Consider the following 21621-nt stretch of genomic DNA (forward strand, 5'->3'; position numbering starts at 1 on the left):
ACATGAGGCATTCTAATTCTTGAAAGCACAAGTATAAAAAGCTTTTATATTCCATCAAAATATTGTTTTACCATAGCACATGTTATTCGAACACAACATCCTTCGAGCACTGTGTCTCTATTAAACGAGCGCCCTGCAGAACTTCCTCAAAGTAGTGCTTGGCAGGTACTCGGCTTTTGTCCGAATCCTGGGATGCAACAACACTGGCCCTCATATCCGCCCAGTATGTATTGACACGGGCAAGAGCCATCTGTGCACCCTCTATGCACGCTGACCTCTTCATTGCATCCATATGCGACACCGTACCAAGGAACTGCTGCACCAAGCTAAAATAACTCTTCGGCTCTGGCCCTTCCGGCCACAGACGACTCGCGACGTACCTCATGGCGAGTCCGGATAACCTGTTCAGTTCCGCCCAAGCAGCCAAACGGTCGGATACCGAAAGTGGGCGCTCTGGATTGTGGAACTGCAACCAAAAAAGTTCTTCCAATTCATGGTCACCTAGACCCGGAAGTGTTCGGTCGCGTCTGTGACACTCGCCGCCAAATCCAGATAAGCGTTCGCCGCACTCCACTTCCGGTCTAATGGAGCATACTTAGGATCCCTGAACTTCATCCGCAGCATATAGGGCTTTCCAGCCGCGATATCTCCGGCCTGACGTAGCTCCTCCTTCATAGCTCTCATTGCAGAGCGAGTGTCCTTGGCCTCGGCAGTGACCTTTTCTAGGCCCTTCTGTGCCACCCTATCTTCTTTTTCAAGAAGCTTACAACGGTCGGCAACATCCTTCAATTTTACAGCCATCTCGGCTATTTATTTCTTGCTCTGGCAGTGAGCAGCCTGTTCGGGTTTTAGCTCTTCAGCCGCTTTAACGGCAGCCGCATTGCTTTTCCTCGCTTTCTCCTTGGCTCGGGAAAGTTCTGCCCAAAGGCTCTCCACGGCAGCGGCACCATCTGCATTAAGCACATATGTTATAAGGTACGAGCATCAAGCCCCTCTTACCAGATGTCTTTGGAGAGGTTACATACCTTGTGCCACGTCTAGCCACTCATTCACAAGCGCGATGTCGGCATCTGCCACGTCAAGTTGCCGCTTTAGCTCGGCAAATTCATCAGTCCGGCTAGCCACCGAACACCTCGCCACCTACATAGGAAAGGCGACATATTATACCTGGGATTATGATCCTCTGTGCGCCGTCATTTTTGCCAACACACAGAGTCTCAGGGGCTACTATTTATACAGGGCGCATTTTATATATGCGGCTCTGTCAGAAGGTACATCTTTTTGCGTACCTCAAAACCTGTCAGCAAACTCCTGGTGGCCTTGTACAATCCGCTTTCCACAGATGAAATCCTTCTAATCACCGTGTTCATCAACACACGGTGTTCTTCTGAGATTTACGCTCGCCCGAGCAGATCCTTCAGCCCCTTCGACCGTGCACCAAAAGGTGCCGGACTAGTCTGACGACCTTTTTCAAGGTCCGGATTTGGAGAAACCCTCCGACACGACACCTCGGGGTCACCTGCCTCGCAAGACGGTACAGCTGGGGGAGGCATTTCGCTCTCCATCATCTCCGGACGGAGATCCCCTGAGGATGAGCTCTACTGAGAAGGGTAGAGATCCGAACTGCAAGGTAAAATTTTGGTTATCTTCCTCAAAAATAAAACAGGGATATCACTCATTTTAAAACCCCCCTCTTTACTTACGGCTGGGTGGAGAGCTGATCCCCTTGGGGGCGCAATGCGGCCGGGGCACTCTCCGGCGCCGGACCTTCTGACGAAGATTTCTTCCCCCGCTTTGAGGCTATCGCCTCCGGGTCTTCAGAGGCGTTCCTCTTCTTTCCCTGGATAGAGGAGTTCTCGATCCTTTCCTGACAGCCTCCTTCGTGGAGGCGGTAGCTTCTTTGTTCCCCTCTTTGCCTTCTTCAAAGGCGCAATCTCCCGCATCCTGGTCAACACGGGATCCGGCGTGGTTTCAAGGAGGGGGGCCGGACACCTGATAAGCTTTGCTTCCGCTATCCACTCTTGTTTAAAGGATAGCTCTTTTAAGGGCTGTTTTATGATAAATATATGGATGGCGTGTCCGGGTACGGGGCTACTTACTTGAGTATCCGAGCGATTGCAGCTTAGACCTGCGTCCTCAGACAAGTCCGGACACCTTGCTTGTGATCCGAAGAACAATTTGTACATCTCCACGGGCGTCGTGCCCATAAAGTGTTGGAGAGCTCGTGGCCCTTCTGGATTAAATTCCCACAGGCGGAGGGGGCGACGTTTGCAGGGCAGTATGCGGTGAATCAGCATAACCTGCACCACTATGGCCAAATTGATATCTCTCTTTAGGAGATCCTGAACGCGGCCCTGCAGCAAGGGCACGTCCTTGGATGGCTCCCAGTTAAGCCCTTTATTGACCCATGACGCTAGCCGTGGTGGGGGACCCGAGCGAAAAGCAGGTGGCACCACCCACGTGGTGCCCCTGGGAGCTGTGATGTAAAACCACTCTCGTTGCCATAGGCCGAACTCCTCTTGAGAAGAGCCCTCGGGCCATGGAGCGTCGGCAATCTTGCTTATAATAGCACCTCCGCACTCAGCGTGCTACCCCTCGATCATCTTCGGTTCTACCTTGAAGGTTTTAAGCCACAGCCCGAAGTGAGGAGTAATATGGAGGAAGGCCTCGCACACGACAATGAACGATGAGATTTGGAGGATGGACTCCGGAGCTAAGTCGTGAAATTCCAGCCCGTAATAAAACATGAGCCGCCTCACGAAGGGATCAATCGGGAAGCCTAGCCCCCGAAGGAAGTGAGATGTGAACACCACATTCTCACCGGGCTGGGGAGTGGGGATAGCCTGCCCTTGAGCAGGCAGCCTGTGCGAGATTTCGCCGGTCAGATACCTGGCATCTCTCAGCTTTCACACGTCTTCTTCCGTAACGGAGGAAGGCATCCACCGGCCTTGGAGGTTGGAGCCGGACATCATCGAAGGTCCGAAGCGCATGAATCTGAAGCTTTGGGTGTTGAAACTCAAGGCGAGAGGCGGATTTGATTGGATTGAAAGAAAGGAGTCGAGCCTTGGTCTCTCTATAAAGAGGTTGAATACCAAGAGCCCTCCCCGTGACCGTTTGGGACTCACTTTCAATTAAGAAGTCATACCAATGGCACGGTTGGGTTACCCACGCCCGTATTGATGAGAATCCCGGAATAAGGGGACACGATCTCTGCTTTGACAAGACGTGCCAAGGAAACCGCCTCGCTAAACACGCTGAGGTGGGACAGTAAAACGATTCGAATAAAGGCTTGGCTGTGGCATGACGTCACGCTACGGTATACGTCAGCAGATTAGATTTGTGCAGATATCATTCTCTCTACGGTGGTATGTGGAACTTATATTATAGAGCCGGACACTATCCTTGTGTTCAACAACTTCTATGAAGTATTCGGAGGAGGAACCCGCCTTGCAATGCCGAAGACAATTTGCGCGCCGGACTCATCGTCATTGAAGCCTCGTTCAGGGGCTACTGAGGGAGTCCTGGATTAGGGGGTGTCCGGATGGCCGGACTATGACCTTTGGCCGGACTCCCGGACTATGAAGATACAAGATTGAAGACTTCGTCCCGTGTCGGGATAGGACTTTCCTTGGCATGGAAGTCAAGCCTGGAGATACGATATGTGGATCTCCTCCCATTGTAACCGACTCTTTGTAACCCTAGCCCTCTCCGGTGTCTATATAAACCGGAGAGGTTTAGTCCGTAGGACGAATAACAATCATACCATAGGCTAGCTTCTCGGGTTTAGCCTCTCTGATCTCGTGGTAGATCAACTCTTGTACTACCGATATCATCAATATTAATCAAGCAGGAGTAGGGTTTACCTCCATCGAGAGGGCCCGAACCTGGGTAAAAACATCGTGTCCCTTGTCTCCTGTTACCGTCCGCCTAGACGCACAGTTCGGGACCCCCTACCCGAGATTCGCCGGTTTTGACACCGACACTAGGGAACCCTAACAAAACTAACTTGATTACATGGTAAATCTCATCCAACCCATCACCGTCCATCAAGCCTATGATGGAATTACTAACGCACGGCGGTGAGCATCATGAAATTGGTGATGGAGGATGGTTGATGATGACGACAGCGACGAATCCCCCTCTCCGGAGCCCCGAACGGACTCCAGATCAGCCCTCCCGAGAGAGATCAGGGCTTGGCGTCGGCTCCGTGTCATAAAACGTGATGAAACTTTCTCCGTTATTTTTTTCTCCCCGAGACGGAATATATGGAGTTGGAGTTGAGGTCGGAGGAGGTCCAGGGGGCCCACGAGATAGGGGGCCGGGCCCTGGGGGGGTGGCGCCCCCTGTCTCCTGGACAGGCTGTGGGCCCCTGGCATTGATTCTTTCACCAAAAATTCTTATTAATTCCAAAAAGTGCCTCCGTGGATTTCCAGGACATCCCGAGAACTTTTCTTTTCTACACATAAAACAACATCATTGCAGTTCTGCTGAAAACAACGCCAGTTCGGGTTAGTTTCATTCAAATCATGCAAGTTAGAGTCCAAAACAAGGGCAAAAGTGTTTGGAAAAGTAGATACGTTGGAGACGTATCAACTCCCCCAAGCTTAAACCTTTGCTTGTCCTCAAGCAATTCAGTTGATAAACTGAAAGTGATAAATAAAAACTTTTACAAACTCTATTTGATCTTGTTGTTGTAAACATGAAAAGCCAGCATTCAAGTTTCAGCAAATATTATGAACTAACCATACTAACAATAACACCTAGGTCTCACAATCACTCATATCAATAGCATAATCAGCTAGCAAGCCATAATAATAAAACTCGGCTGACAACACTTTCTCAAAATAATTATAACATGATATAACAAAATGGTATCTCGCTAGCCCTTTGTGAGACCGCAAAACATAAATGCAGAGCACCTTTAAAGATCAAGGACTGACTAAACATTGTAATTCATGGTAAAAGAGATCCAGTCAAGTCATATCCAATATAAACCAATAATAATAAATGCAAATGACAGTGTGCTCTCCAGTGGGTGCTTTTAATAAGAAGGGTGATGACTCAACATGAAAGTAAATAGATAGGCCCTTCGCAGGGGGAAGCAGGGATTTGTAGAGGTGCCAGAGCTCGATTTTAAAATAGAGATTGAGTAACATTTTGAGCGGCATACTTTTGCTGTCAACACAACACCTATTAGATGGCTGTATCTTCCATACTACATGCATTATAGGCAGTTCCCAAACAGAATGGTAAAGGTTTATACTCCCCCAACCACCAACAAGCATCAATCCATGGCTTGCTCGAAACAACGAGTGCCTCCAACATACAACAGCCCCGGGGGAGTTTTATTTAATTATTTTGATTTGCTTTGATCTTTTTGGATCATGGGACTGGGCATCCCGGTTACCGTCCCTTTGTCGTGAATGAGGAGCGGAGTCCACTCCTCTGAGAATAACCCACCTAGCATGGAAGATATAGGAAGCCCTAGTTGTAACATGAGCTGCTCGAGCATACAAAACAGAATTTCATTTGAAGGTTTGGAGTTTGGCAGATACAAATTTACTTGGAACAGCAGGTAGATACCGGATATAGGAAGGTATAGTGGACTCATATGGAACAACTTTGGGGTTTAAGGAGTTTGGATGCACAAGCAGTATTCCCGCTTAGTACAGGTGAAGGCTAGCAAAAGACTAGGAAGCGACCAACTGAGAGAGCGACAACAGTCGTAAGCATGCATTAAAATTAATTCACACCGAGTACAAGCATGAGTAGGATCTAATCCACCATGAACATAAATATCGTGAAGGCTATGTTGATTTGATTCAACTACATGCATGAACATGTGCCAAGTCGAGTCACTCAATTCATTCAAAGGAGGATACCATCACATCATATCACATCATAATCATTCTAATAGCATGTTGGCACGCAAGGTAAACCATTATAACTCATAGCTAATTAAGCATGGCACAAGTAACTATAATCTCTAAATGTCATTGCAAATATGTTTACTTCATAATAGCTGACTCAGGAACGATGAACTCATCATATTTACAAAAACAAGAGAGGTCGAGTTCATACCAGCTTTTCTCATCCCAATAAGTCCATCATATATCGTCATTATTGCCTTTCACTTGCACGACCGAACGATGTGTATAATAATAAGAGTGCACGTGCATTGGACTAAGCTGGAATCTGCAAGCATTCAACTCAAGAGAGAAGACAAGTAATATGGGCTCTGAATTAAATAGACAATCATGCATATAAGAGCCACTAAGCATTTTCAATATGGTCTTCTCGACCCCCAAAGGAAAGAAAAGAAAATAAAACTATTTACACGGGAAAGCTCCCAACAAGTAAGAAGAAGAACTAGAAATCTTTTTGGGTTTTCATTTTAATCCTACTACAAGCAAGGAAATTAAACTAACTAATTTTTTTTAGTTTTTCTCAAGGTTTAACAAACACACAAGAAGAAAACTAGAAAAAGAAATTTAAACTAACATGGATAATACAATGAAAGAGTATGAGCACCGACGACTAGTGTGTGAACATGAATGTAAAGTCAGTGAGAAATACGTACTCCCCCAAGCTTAGGCTTTTGGCCTAAGTTGGTTTAATACCAAGGACCGCCTGGCTGATATCCATAAGTGAAACTGGGGTAGAACTGAGATGCAGAGGCGACCGCCTCCTGAGCTGCAGCGTGTTGACGATCTGCCTCCATTCCCCTCTCGTAATCAGCTGCTTCTTCCCTGGTGATAACATTTCTTCCTTTTGCCTGATAATTAAAAAGGTGGGGAGCAGGAAGAGTAACAGGGACGACATTGCGTCTGTCATAGATTAGTCGATAATTGAGGAATTGTTCATTCCTCTCAAGAAAATGATGATCAAACATAGCTTCTTTATCCAAATAAATATGAGGTATAATCATATCCCCCTCTCGTGGAGCTATATTAAGAAAATTAGCCACACGGGTTGCATAAATTCCTCCAAAGATATTTCCCCTTTTACTATTATTCTGCAACCTATGTGCAACTATTGCCCCCAAGTTATAACCTTTATAACCTGCCACAGCACTCTTGAGGACACAAAGATCAGGGGCACACATGTGACATACCTCATTCTTACCGTTAATGCATCTACCAATAAAGAGAGCAAAGTAATGTAAAGCAGGAAAATGAATGCTCCCTATGGTAGCTTGTGCTACTTCCCTAGATTTTCCCACAGTAATACTAGAAAGAAAATCTCTAAATTCAGATTTGCGAGGATCATTGATATTATCCCACTGAGGGAGTTTGCAAGCAGTTGTGAAATCCTCTAAATCCATGATGGTATAAGATGTATCATAAATATCAAACATGACACTAGAGGAATTACGCGCAGAAATATATTCGAACCTCCGCACAAAGGAATCGGTCAATTGATAATATTGAGGACACTTATCTTGTAAGAAGTCCTCTATCTTGGCATTACGCACATATGCGTCAAATTCTTCCTTAAAGCCTACTTCGACCATAAAATCATCGGATGGCCATTCACAAGCCCGTACAATTGCGTCCCTTGGCAAATTAACATCTTGTTCATGTATAGCAATTCTTGGCCCTTTCTTTGCTGAGGAACCTCCTTGGTACATTCTTATAAGCATATTTCTTTCTCCGAAAATTTCTAAAATTTTACTGACTTCAAAATAAAAGTGGATAAAACTAAACAAGATTGATAGCAACTACTCCTACAAGTTCCTAGAGCCTATATCATGCATTGGAATTTCTTGGGACCTCAAAAATTTAACATGCAAGCTCAAGAACATGGTCACATAAGTAGCAAAAATTTGCAATGAATAAAGCACTAGAACAAAAACTAATTGGACCAATGGAGGAGTCACATACCAAGCAACAATCTCCCAAAGCAGTTTTGTGAATGGAGCTTTGAGCTAAGAGATCGAAAATCGCAGCAAAACGAGCTAGAACTCGTGTTTAAGCTGGATGGGGATTTTTTGGGTAGAAGATGGAGTGTGTGGGTACTGGCATAAATGGAGGGGAGCCACCAGGGGGCCACGAGACAGGGGGGCACGCACTACAGGGGCGGGCGCCCTCCTCTCTCGTGGCCTGGTGCTTGCCCCTCCTGCAGTGTTTTCAGTGCCTAAAATCCTCAAATATTCCAGAAACTATCATACTAAATTTGCAGGGCATTTGGAGCACTTTTATTTTCGGACTATTTTTTAATGCACGGATAATTCAGAAAACGGACGAATAATACTATTTTTGCTCTATTTATTCTAAATAACAGAAAGTAAAAAGAGGGTACAGAAGGTTGTGCCTTCTAGTTTCATCCATCTCGTGATCATCAAAATGAACCCGCTAACAAGGTTGATCAAGTCTTGTTAACAAACTCATTCCGAATAGCACGGAACCGGAGAAATTTCGAATAACACTAAGTTACCTCAACGGGGATATGAAAATCCCCAACAATAACAATATCATACTTTTTCTTGACAGTAAGGAGAGGAAATTCAAAATCTCCAAAAATGATAGTTGGAACTTTTTCAATAGAATTGATGCTATGAACTTGAGATTGTTTCCTCAGAAAGTGTATCGTATGCTCATTACCATTAACATGAAAAGTGACATTGCCTTTGTTGCAATCAATAACAGCCCCTGCAGTATTAAGAAAAGGTCTACCAAGGATAATAGACATACTATCTTCCTCGGGAATATCAAGAATAACAAAGTCCGTTAATATAGTGACATTTGCAACCACAACAGGCACATCCTCACAAATACCGACAGGTATATCAGTTGATTTATCAGCCATTTGCAAAGATATTTCAGTAGGTGTCAACTTATTCAATTTAAGTCTACGATATAAAGAGAGAGGCATAACACTAACAGCGTCTCCAAGATCACATAAAGCAGTTCTGACATAATTTCTTTTAATGGAGCATGGTATAGTTGGAACACCCGGATCTCCAAGTTTCTTTGGTATTCCACCCTTAAAAGTGTAATTAGCAAGCATGGTGGAAATTTCAGCTTCAGGTATCTTTCTTTTATTTGTGATGATATCCTTCATATACTTAGCATAAGGATTTACTCTAAGCATATCAGTTAAGCGCATACGTTAGAAAATAGGTCTAATCATTTCAGCAAAGATCTCAAAATCCTCATCATCCTTTGACTTGGGTGGTTTAGGAGGAAAGTGCATGGGTTTCTGAACCCATGGTTCTCTTTCTTTACCGTGCTTCCTAGCAACAAAATCTCTCTTATCATAATGTTGATTCTTTGATTGTGGGTTATCAAGATCAACAGCAGGTTCAATCTCTACATCATTGTTTTTGCTAGGTTGAGTATCAACATGAACATTATCATTAACATTATCACTAGGTTCATGTACATCACCTGATTGTGTTTCAGCATCAGAGATAGAAATATCATTGGGATTCTCAGGTGCGTCTACGGTAGGTTCACTAGAAGCATGCAAGGTTCTATCGTCTTTCTTCTTCTTCTTTTTAGAAGAACTAGGTGACTCTAAATTATTTCTCTGAGAATCTTGCTCGATTCTCTTTGGGTGGCCTTCAGGACACAAAGGTTCCTGAGTCATTCTACCAGTTCTAGTAGCCACTCTAACGGCAAAGTCATTTTTATTATTCAATTCATCAAGCAAATCATTTTGAGCTTTGAGTACTTTCTCATCTTGAGTAGCAACCATAGAAGCATATTTGCTAACTGTTAGAGTACGTAATGGGCCTAATGGGCCCATTAGTCTTAGGTTAATTAGAGATAAGGGTCGCTTGCTTAGGGGTCAAGTAAGTCTTGCTTGGGAGTCAAGTAAACCTCTCTATATAAAGAGAGGAGATGTATCAATCTAATCAAGCAAGAATTAAGAAGGAAATCCCTTCCCTCTTGCCCGGTCGTGGGCAAAAAGGCCCCCGGCCGGCCCTCTCGCGCCCTCCTTCTAGTTGCGCCATAACCATTTGGTATCAGCTAGCTTCGGTTCGATCATGTCTTCACCGCCGCCAAGCCCGTCTCTTCCGCTGCCGGTCACCTGGTCGCCTCCGGCGACCACCACGACCGTCGCCCCGCTCCTGCCCGCGCCGGGATCCTCTGTCGCGCCCACCCCGCCGTCCTCACCTGGGAGGAGGTGTCCGGGGTGTTGCGGGACCTAACCCAGGCGGTCCAGGAGATCCACCTGTTCTTGGCCGGGTCCTATGGGCCGCACCCGGTTGCGCCGCCCATCGCCACCCCTGCGCCGTCGTGGCTGCCGTGGCAGCCGCCGCACCAGGCAGCCTTCGCCGCGCTTGCCAGGCCGCTGCAGCTGCCATCCATCGCCACCACCGCCCAGCCCTGGCTGCAGTGGAAGCCGCCGCTCCTGGCGGCCTCCGCCACGCCCGGCGCTCCGACGCAGCAGCCGTTGCCGCTGCCCAGCGTGACAACGCAGCTGCCGCTGCAGCTGCAACAGCCACCGCCGGTCAGCTCCGCCGCCCAGTATTGGATGCCCTACGACGGGAGTGCGACGACCTCGTTCCCATCAGCGCCACCGCCATCCTAGGGCATCCACATCTAGCAGATCAAGTCCCTGCCGGCGTCGTCATCGCTTTCGTCTTGGATCGCTACCCGCCACGTGTCTGTGGCGGTGAGGCTGCAGGCTGCTGCGCGCGGCCTCCTAGCGCGTCGGTGTGTGCGGGGGATGCATGGTCTGCAGCTGCTGCTCCTCCTTGTTGCCCTTCGCTGTGCAAAGGACCTCGATCTCGTCCGCTGTGTCAGGGATCTTGGGCATGCGGTTTCCCCCACGGGCGGCTGGCACGTTGTTTTCCCCGCGGGCAGCGACCTCAAAGTCTACGACATCGGCGGTTGGGGGGGCGCACCCCTCCTCGTCATTCTCAATCGCAAGCCCTCCACTCTTCTCTGTGCGGTGCAAACCAACAGCCGTCCGGTGGGGAGAAGGCAGGGTGTCCCCGACAGGAGCGCACCGCATAGCACCACTGCTTTTCGCCGCCGACTGCCGCGAGGGCGCCTCTGCTGGTCGCTCTTACGACCACTTCCGGGTGGCCATACACATGCACTCCTTTGGTCCAGGTGGTGTCCATGGGATCCAGGTGGCTGTACATGTGCACGTTCGACGTGCGGATGGTGTCCACTTTTTGTTAAAGGGTCCAAAATAAAGCGTCTCGGTTCATTTTAGGTTGAGAATAATAAAACAAGCCAAGATGTAAAAGGCTTGTTTTTAGGTGTTAGGCTTGTGTTGCGTCGAGTCATGGTTATAAGTTGATTAGGCTGCAGCTCGAGGACAAGCTGCATGTCCAGGTGGGGTGTAGTGTTAGAGTACGTAATGGGCCTAATGGGCCCATTAGTCTTAGGGTTAATTAGAGATAAGGGTCGCTTGCTTACGGGTCAAGTAAGTCTTGCTTGGGAGTCAAGTAAACCTCTCTATATAAAGAGAGGAGATGTATCAATCTAATCAAGCAAGAATTAAGAAGGAAATCCCTTCCCTCTTGCCCGGCCGTGGGCAAAAAGGCCCCCGGCCGACCCTCTCGCGCCCTCCTTCTAGCAGCGCCATAACACTAACACGGTGAAGTTCATCTTTAACTCTAGCCAAATTATCACCTACGCGTCCTATCTCGAAAGCATTATTCTTTAACTCTCTACCAACATAAGCATTAAAAATTTCTTGTCTAGCCATAAAGTCATCAAATTCATTTAAGCATGGGCTATGAAATTTAGTAGAGGGTATTTCAACTTTATCATATCTATAAAGAGAATTTACCTTTACTACCTGTGTCGGGTTATCAAGACAATGTGGTTCTTCAGGCGGTAAATTAAGACCATGTATTTCTTCAATAGGTGGTAAATTCTTAACATCTTCAGCTTTAATACCTTTTTCTTTCATTGATTTCTTTGCCTCTTGCATATCTTCAGGACCGAGAAATAAAACACCTCTCTTCTTTGGAGTGGGTTTAGGGATAGGCTCAGGAGTTGGCTCAATTGGTTCAGGAATTACTTCAGGAACTGGCTCAGGAAGAGTCCAATTATTTTCATTAGTCAACATATTATTCAATAATATTTCAGCTTCGTCGACTATTCTTTCTCTGAAAACACAACCAGCATAACTATCCAAGTAGTCCTTGGAAGCATCGGTTAGTCCATTATAAAAGATATCAAGTATTTCATTTTTCTTAAGAGGATGATCAGGCAAAGCATTAAGTAACCGGAGAAGCTTCCCCCAAGCTTGTGGGAGACTCTCTTCTTTGATTTGCACAAAATTATGTATTTCCCGCAAGGCAGCTTGTTTCTTATGAGCAAGGAAATATTTAGCTGAGAAGTAATAAATCATATCCTCGGGACTACGCACACAACCAGGAGAAAGAGAATTATACCAAGTCTTAGCATCACCCTTTAATGAGAACGGAAATATCTTAAGGATATATAAATAGTGAGACTTCTCATCATGAGTGAAGAGGGTGGCTCTGTCATTCAACTTGGTAAGATGTGCCACAACAGTTTCAGATTCAAGGCCATAAAAAGGATCAGATTCAACAAAGGTAATAATATCAGGATTGACAGAGAATTCATAACTTATCAGTAACACAGATAGGTGAAGTAGCAAAAGCAGGATCGGGTTTCATTCTAGCATTAAGAGACTGCTGCTTCCATTTAGCTAATAATTTCTTAAGATCAATTCTATCATTGCAAGCAAGAATTTCCACAGCTGCTTCATTCATAACATAACCCTTAGGAACAATAGGTAATACATAATCATTGGGGGAACATTCATCATCACTATCATCAATAATAGGTTCTTCAATATTTTCATTCCCCCTAACTCTAGGAAGTTGTTCATGTAGAAATTCACCTAATGGCAAACTAGTATCACGCACAGAAGTAGTTTCATCATGCATAGCAGAAGTGGCATCATCAATAACATGCGACATATCAGAATTCATAGCAGTAGCAGGTTTAGGTGTCACAAGCCTACTAATAACGGAAGGAGAATCTAGTGTAGAGCTAGATGGCAGTTCCTTACCTCCCCTCATAGTTGAGGGCAAAATCTTGGTCTTAGCGTCTTTCAAGTTCTTCATAGTGATCAACAGATATAAATCCCAAGTGACTCAGAGAATAGAGCTACGCTCCCCAGCAACGGTGCCAGAAATTAGTCTTGATAACCCACAAGTGTAGGGGATCGCAACAACTTTCGAGGGTGAAGTACAACCCAAATTTATTGATTCGACACAAGGGCAGCCAAAGAATATTCTTGAGTATTAGCAGTTGAGTTGTCAATTCAACCACACCTGGATAGTTTAGTACCTGCAACAAAGTATTTAGTAGCAAAGGTGGTATGATAATAATGGTAACGGTAACAATAGTAAAGATAAATGTTTTTTTGGGTTTTGGTAGTAGTTGTAACAGTAGCAACGGAAAAGTAAATAAGCGAAGAACAATATATGAAAAGCTCGTAGGCAATGGAACAGTGATGGATAATTATGCCGGATGCGATTCCTCATGCAATAATTATAACATAGGGTGAAATAGAACTAGCTCCAATTCATCAATGTAATGTAGGCATGTATTCCGTAAATAGTCATATGTGCTTATGGAAAAGAACTTTGTATGACGTCTATTGTCCTACCCTCCCATTGCAGTGGGGTCCTAGTGGAAACTAAGGGATATTAAGGCCTCCTTTTAATAGAGAACCGGACCAAAGCATTAACACATAGTGAATACATGAACTCCTCAAACTATGGTCATCACCGAGAAGTATCCCGATTATTGTCACTTCGGGGTTGTCAGATCATAACACATAATAGGTGACTATAGACTTGCAAGATAGGATCAAGAACACACATATATTCATGAAAACATAATAGGTTCAGATCTGAAATCATGGCAGTAGGGCCCTAGTGACAAGCATTAAGCATAGCAAAGTCATAGCAACATCAATCTCAGAACATAGTGGATACTAGGGATCAAACCCTAACAAAACTAACTTGATTACATGGTAAATATCATCCAACCCATCACCGTCCAGCAAGCCTACGATGGAATTACTCATGCACGGCGGTGAGCATTATGAAATTTGTGATGGAGGATTGTTGATGATGACGACAGCGACGAATCCCCCTCTCTGGAGCCCCGAACAGACTCCACATCAGCCCTCCCGAGAGAGATTAGGGCCTGGCGGCGGCTCCGTGTCGTAAAACGCGATGAAACTTTCTCCCTTGTTTTTTTCTCCCCGAGACGGAATACATGGAGTTGGAGTTGAGGTCGGAGGAGGTCCAGGGGGCCCACGAGATAGGGGGGCGCGCCCTAGGGGGGGGGGGGCGCCCCCTGTCTCGTGGACAGGCTGTGGGCCCCCTGGCATTAATTCTTTCGCCAAAAATTCTTATTAATTCCAAAAAGTGCCTCAGTGGATTTCCAGGACATTCCGAGAACTTTTCTTTTCTACACATAAAACAACATCATGGTAGTTCTGCTGAAAACAGCATCAGTCCGGGTTAGTTTCATTCAAATCATGCAAGTTAGAGTCCAAAACAAAGGCAAAAGTGTTTGGAAAAGTAGATACGTTGGAGACGTATCAGCGCGTGTGAGTGGTTGGGCTCAGAACGGACAACGGAGAGAACCGGGGGAACCCGAACAGAAGCAAGTTTTGAAAAACATGCAGATGAAATGCAGATCATGACATGGCAAAATGCAACATGCAAGCAACTGACATGACAACTACGGCGAATAACTAGAGGACACCTGGCGCATCGGATCCGGGGCGTTACAACTCTCCTCCACTAACAAGATATCTCGTCCCGAGATCTTAGGAACGAGACGGAAGAGAAAGAGGAAGAGGTGAAATAAGACCACAAGAAAGAAGATGAACAAAGTCGAGAGAACTCGGGTAGAAAAGAGGAATGACGATTATGAAGAGAATGAAAAGCTCAAGAAAAAGATGGATTCTGAAACCACTCCGGTTAGAACAAGATAGAAAAGGAATGGATAAAAGAATTTCGGCAACACTCCGACTAAAAATGGAAGGATTGAATGGAGTTGGATATCCGGGAAGAATGAAGAAATGCAACACTCGACTACAAAGAACACAAAGAATTTTTTGCACTTCGAGGTGCGAGAAGAAAAGATACTTGAACTCCTCCAACAAGAATCTTGATGAACTCTTGGAGAATGAATTAATCATGAAGATCCACCATGAAGGACTCCGGTGACAAAAGGATGATGAGATAGAATGAAGGAAGAAAGAATAAGATGAGCCTTGTGATGAGTCCAGCCTAGCTGACGGAGCAAGCCAGTGGGGTGACACCGAAGCCCAACGTCTTTCGACGTGTCAAAACAGGTGCGGTCGGGCAGACGTCAGTTCAATGAAGGGTAGCGCGCCACGATGACCACACAACTTGGTCGGTGGAGGCGGGACGACAACGTCGGCACGCCGAGGTGACTATGTGACACAATTGAAACAGTGCCAGCAAGATTAATAATAATAATTGAAAAAAATTTGCATAATTAAGTTTACGCATGGCAAAAAAGAAAAAAATAGTTGGGGCCAAGGTCAATGGCGACGAAGGAGTAACAACCTATATAATCTACTTCCACTACGACCCGTGTACCACTACTTCCTTCGAGGAATGCGTTCCGCCCCGAATGCATGCTTCAAAGGTATAACCGCCAAGATGACGCCCGTGAACGAATGCATATGTGTTGTATGAGATGCCCATGTCTGCACCATGTCTAAGTTATTCATTGCGCTTTCCTTGTTGCCTTGCCGTTGATACGTGGGAACCTGGTTGCTGGGATCACCCACCATCTTTTGCATGTTATGCACATCCACGTATTCGTTTGCACCGGTCGCTCAACAAGTTATCGGAACCAGAACATTGCCATGGCATTGTTTCTGTTTTTGTCGCCGTGGCACACAATTGTTTCCGCCATGGTGACCAAATGCTTCATAACATGCTCATGTGAACATTTTCATAAAATTGCATATAACTTGCATATGTCATCTGCATCATGATAACAACATTTGAAATGTTTAAAATTGTTGTTTGCTTTAAAAATTGCTAAATAACATATGGGGATTTTCCGGAATTGTTGTTTGTTGTTCAGGCCTCAATTAAACTTGCCTAGATAGGTAGTTTTCATATGCTTCACCTCTTGCCATGTTTAACAACATTTAATATTGTTGTGTTCCTAAACGAGAGCTAGCTAAATATTTGAATGTGGTGTTTCGTCAATATGCAACTTGTTGCATATTGAGCTCCACTTAATTTGTAGTTTTGTTTGTTGCATTTTGCCATGCCATGCCTCATTAAACCGGACATGCATCATACTTGATTTTACATCATGCCATGCTTATGTGATGGTTGTTTACCATGTTGTTTGCTTCTTTCTGGTTGCGCTTCCCCTTGATAGTTTCGGTAACGTTGCGTTTGTGAGGATTCGTTCGACTACGTTGGTTCGCCTACTTCATGGACTCGTTCTTCTTCGTATCAGGATTTTAGGCAAGATGACCATTACCATCGATATCACTTCTATCTTTTCTTGCTAGTTGTTTGTTCTATCGATATGTCACGCTACATACCACTTGTTTATCATGCATCCATATTGCCATGTCAAGCCTCTAATCCACCTTCCTAGCAAACGTTGTTTGGCTATGTTACCACTTTTGCTCAGCCTCTCTTATAGCGTTGTTAGTTGCAGGTGAAGTTGAAGATTGCTCCATGTTGGAACATGATTATGTTGGGATATCACAATATCTCTTATTTTATTAAAGCATCTATAAATTTGGTAAAGGGTGGAAGGCTCGGCCTTATACCTGGTGTTTTGTTCCACTCTTGCCGCCTTAGTTTCCGTCATACCGGTGTTATGTTCCTTGATTTTGCGTTCCTTACGCGGTTGGGGTTATGGGACCCCCTTGACAGTTCGCTTTGATTAAAACTCCTCCAGCAAGGCCCAACCTTGGTTTTACATTTGCCTTACAACCTATAACTTTCACTTGGGGTTGCAAACCCGAGGGTCATCTTTATTTTAACCCCCCCGGGCCAGTGCTCCTCTAAGTGTTGGTCCAACCTAGAGCCACTTGCATTGCCACCCCTTCACCCAGGGTCTTCGGTTGCTATACGTAGGGTTCATCCGGTGTGCCCTGTGAATGAGATATGTGCATCTCCTATCGGGATTTGTCGGCACATTCGGGCGATCTTGCTGGTCTTGTTTTACCATTGTCGAAATGTCTTGTAACCGGGATTCCGAGACTGATCAGGTCTTTTCGGGAGAAGGAATATCCTTCATTGATCGTGAGAGCTTGTGATGGGCTAAGTTGGGACACCGCTGCAGGGTATAAACTTTCGAGAGCCGTGCCCGCGGTTATGTGGCAGATGGGAATTTGTTAAGATACAGTTATAGAGAACTTGACGCTTACTTAATTAAAATGCATCAACCGCGTGCGTAGCCGTGATGGTCTCTTTTTGGCTGAGTCGGGTAAGTGAACACGGTTTGGGTTATGTTTGAACGTAAGTAGTTTCAGGATCACTTCTTGATCACTTCTAGCTTCACCACCGTTGCGTAGCTTCTCATCTTACTCTTATTTGCGTATGTTGGGCACCATATTTTTGCTTAGCGCTTGCTGCAACTCCACCTCATTACCTTATCCTACCCAAAAGCTTAAATAGTCTTGATCTCGCGGGTTTTGAGATTGTTGAGTCCTCGTGGCTCACAGATATTACCAAAACAGTTGCAGGTGCTCATGATACCAGTGCAGGTGATGCTACCGAACTGAAGTGGGAGTTTGACGAGGACCTTGGCCATTACTATGTTTTGTTTCCCGATGATCAGTAGTGGAGCCCAGTTGGGACGATCGGGGATCTAGCATTTGGGGTTATCTTCTTTTCTTTTGGATTTGTCCGTAGTCGGACTATGTGTGCACTCTGAATGATGTATGAATTATCTGTTCATTGTGTGAAGTGGAGATTGTAAGCCAACTATTTATCTATCCATGTTCTTGTACATGGTAATGTGTGAAGATGACCCTTCTTGCGACAAAACCACAATGCGGTTATGCCTCTAAGTCATGCCTTGACGCGTGGGAGATATAGTCGCATCATGGGCATTACAAGTTGGTAATCAGAGCCATCCCCTACTTAGGAGCCCCCTGCTTGATCGAATTGCTGACGTTGTTGAGTCTAGAACAAAAATGTTTTGAGTCTTAGGATTATATATACTGGAGAGTAGGATTCTTTTTACTCCTCAGTCCCTTCGTCGCTGTGGTGAGGCCTCCTGAGGTAGATGTTTTGTCTTTCCTCTCCTCAATTTTCACCCTAAAATTTTTTAGGTTCATGCGGGTATCTTGGGATCGTTCTGATATTCTTGTGATGAGAAAATTGTTCTTGGTGCCTCATGACATTTAGGGGTTGTGGCAGTGTCCCGAGGAGTTGAGCTCTGAGGTGTTGTCGTCACAATTTTATCGTTGCAGTTCTGGAATCCCTCAGTTCACCGACATTGAAAATCTCTTTTATGCAGTTGTTGGTGAGATAACCTTGACACCACCTAGTACTAGGGTGGGAGGTCGGGAGTATTGCCATATCTATTATAACGGATGCTTTTTGAAGGTTGAGGTACACGATTTCCGGAGTTTTCTTGGTTTAGTGTTGATGGATGGATACAGCTGGATGTAGGGATTGTTTAGTTGGGTGAGATATATTACTTCCCTTGTATCCCCAACACCAGATTGCATAACCAAAAGGTTTCAGGAGTTTATTGGTGGGAATTCAAGTAGCTCCTCGAATATCTTTCCGGCAGATGCATGATATGGGATTGGATAAATCTCTATCATATGTATTTGTTCCGGCTTATTCTGCAAGTCAAATCTTTGTTCTGTTTTGATTGGTGGTATTTGAGTTGCTTCAATGCCAAGTGTTGATTCCATACCTTTTCTAAATGGTGTTCTCATATTTCTATGGGAGTACTAATCCTTTCGATCATCGAGATTGTCATGTCAATTATTTCCAACTGGTGTGCTTCTTTTCAAGTGGATCCGATCATTTCAACATTCATGAGATCAAATTTCAGTTCTTAATGGTGTCTGTTTCATTCGTCCCAAGTTGCCTTTGTTTTCCCACCATCCCACCCTTTTCCTCCAGGACTCAGATTTCTTAATCATGTATCCTTTTATTTGTGAGAACTCTGTCCATTCTTTTCATTCAATATTCTTATCCGGTGATTTCCCTTGAAGATGCTCAACAGTTTCAAGTTCATCATCCTTCATTATTGTTTCTTCTCAAGTGGATCCAATTCAAGCTTTGTCGATCATCTCCTTTCCTCGTTTCAAATGTTTTCCCATGCCGGTGCACCTCTTAATTTCTCACCTCTCTCTATTCATATCTGAAGTGACGAGGATATCTCAGAATATTTGTGTCTCCATTATCAATCCATTCAAGCTATTTCATGACTGTTATCTCATGCAGGTCATTTAATTCAACCGGTGCAATCTCTCTTTAAAATCATTTCAACGGTGTTTCTCTTGAGTGGGCCCTAACCCACAGGTCTTTTCCCATGACCTTACATGACTCTTTTTTTCAGAGTTATTCTCATATTCTTTTCACAGTTTGACGTAAGAATGAATTTTCATCAGTCATATGCCTTTTCGAGACCGTTTTCAAATTCTTTTCATGTTTGGCTCAACCTTTCCTCTTTTAATCCTTCCAGAGTTTCTCAACAATTCATGGTGGTGTTTCTCGTCGTCATTCTCGAATTTTGAAGATCAAAGAAGAGTTCCTCTTAAAACCTTACCCGTTCTTCCAGAGATTCATGGTTCTAGCTTTATGCCATCCTCATAATTGTTTTTGATTGTGATAATTCTTTTCTTACCATCCGGATCATTTCATGAGTTGTTTCCATTTCTTTCCTCCGAAGGTCATCCTGTCATAATGCTCCATTCTCAGCGTGTAGCTATCGTTCTCCAAATCTTACTGGTGAATCGTTCAAATATCCTCTAATCAGTTCATGATCTCTTCGTTCTCATGTATCTAAATCCCCTCAAGTATCTTCATTCATTTTCCAATTCTTCCCGGTGAATTATGCCTTTGCTACTTTAATTTTCAATTATTACGGTGGTTCTTTCAACATTCCTCTTTCGTTCTTATGGTGGTTTGTTCATGTTTTTCCCAAGTTTGCGCTATATCTCTCTTAATCCTTTCTACGAGTATAAGTAGTATGGCAAATCGGTTGCTTGTCATCAAATTAAATTGGCAAAGGATACGGATAACGTAATTCTTAGTATTGTTTCATCCAAGTGATCTAGTTTCTTCTTTCCAGAGTTGTTCATCATGTCACATTTCTCGGTTCTAGATGCTTCTTCTTTTCTTTTCCAGAGTCCCAAATTTTCTTGGATGTCTCATCATGAAGCTCCATCTAAATCATTGCAAGGCTCCAATCTTATTCTTCAACCTTCTTTTCTATTATCCTTATCCTTTTTTTGGAGATCTTCCAAGAGGTTCTTCATGGTGGTTCATCAAGGATTTAATTCATTCTCAAAGTGTTCTTAAATATTCTTGATGAAGGAGTTAAAGCATTCTTCATCGTGCATTCTGAAATGCAATTCTTGCTCCCTTATCTTTTGAGATGGTGTTATGTCATTCTTGACAATTTCCTTCATGTTTCATGATTCACAAGTTGATCATGGTATTCTAAGGATATTCGAAGGATAGGATTAACTTGAAGAGAAGCACACCAGTTGGAAAAGAATTGACATGACAATCTCAATGATCAAGAAGGATTAGCATTCTCATAGAAATATGAGAACACCGCTTAGGATAATGGTATGGAATCAACACTTGACATTGAGGCAACTCGAATACCACTACTCAAAACAAAACAAGGATTTGGCTTGCAGAATAAGCCGGAACAAACATATGATAGAGATTTCGTCTGAAATTTTCATGGTGGGGCCCACATGGGCTCAATCGTACATCAACATCATGTACGAGGGAGTGCACATGACATACGATGCATCCCCGAGTCAGCATAGCCAAGGACTCTTTAAGACACAACGAGACCATTGTAAAACCAAACGTGGACAAGCAGACCACTAGACGTCGAACCCCAATCTCACATCATGCATCTGTCGGAAAGATATCCTGGGTAACTACTTGAATTCCCACCTATGAGCTCCCGAAACTTTATGGTTATGCAATCTGGTGTTGGAGATACAAGGAGGCACAAATATCTCATACCACTTAAAAATCCTACAATCCAACTGTATCCATCCGTCAACACATAACCAAGAAAACCTAGGAAATCATGTACCTCAGACCTTCGAACACACAACGATACTAGTCATGGAAGATCATCCATGTTATCTCCTACAGTACAGGGGATAAGTCACGACACTATTTGCCACCATGAAAAGCATGGAAGCATCTCGATGTCGGCATCCTCTGGTATCCGAAACTGAAACGATAAGCACTGTGACGAAAACACCTTGGAGCTCAACTCCCAGGGTCCAATCCATACAATTGGGAGGCACCAAGACAGTATTCCTGTCACATCAATATCGCAACGATTCCAACAATACCAGTGTGATCCTAAAAAAAATTGAGTGAAAAAGAGGAGAGTGAAATCAAAACATCTACGTCACGAGTTCTCA

The sequence above is a fragment of the Triticum dicoccoides genome, chromosome 4B (assembly GCF_002162155.2).
Source record: "Triticum dicoccoides isolate Atlit2015 ecotype Zavitan chromosome 4B, WEW_v2.0, whole genome shotgun sequence".
NCBI lineage: Eukaryota > Viridiplantae > Streptophyta > Magnoliopsida > Poales > Poaceae > Triticum > Triticum dicoccoides.